Source organism: Penaeus vannamei, chromosome 22, assembly GCF_042767895.1.
Source record: "Penaeus vannamei isolate JL-2024 chromosome 22, ASM4276789v1, whole genome shotgun sequence".
NCBI classification, from domain to species: Eukaryota; Metazoa; Arthropoda; class Malacostraca; order Decapoda; family Penaeidae; genus Penaeus; species Penaeus vannamei.
Window position 1 is genome coordinate 17,443,681 of NC_091570.1, and position 694 is coordinate 17,444,374.

A 694-nucleotide genomic window follows, 5' to 3' on the forward strand; every position below is an offset into this window, starting at 1 on the left:
CGTGTTATATGCCTATCGGAAGTGTTACTTCTGTTAAATGTTATCCTCATTTAGACAGATGGTCTTCTTTTTTATTCATTTAAGGCTGGTGTATACGCATATATTCATATTCGTGAAATATACTCACGACACATATTCATGGCTATTGAAATTCATGAATATTGAGTTTTGTCTCGTATTTGAAAGTTTGGTTTCATTCATGCTACAACTTTTTAAAAACTCAGCATCAGTTCTAATATCTAGAGTATCATTTTCCCGGTGAAAATATCAGAAATTCTATAACCAATCAACAGAACAAAGGTTTTGAAATTAGGTGCTATTGGGGTTTACATAACTTACGTGGTTTAAAATGATCTAAATTATATGTCTAAATTATATGTCGCACTCATTCATGTGGTAATCTATGTTCGTCTTTTACACGCATAGCTTGGGTGTATTTCGTTTCAAACTCCAGTAATTCGAGATGCAGGAGAATCATTTAATTGTGAAGGTAAATCAGCATAAGGGAGTTTTTTTTTTTTTTTTTTTTTTTTTTTTTATTTTTTTTTTTGGGGGGGGGGTAAAGAAATGAGTGCTACAAGGAGTACTAAGTGAGTTTAGGGTGCCATCTCTTCTTTTGGCACCTCAATAATTTCGTATGGAAATATTTCATTCAGAAGGAATACTTGAATGTTATAAAAAAAAAGATAAAATT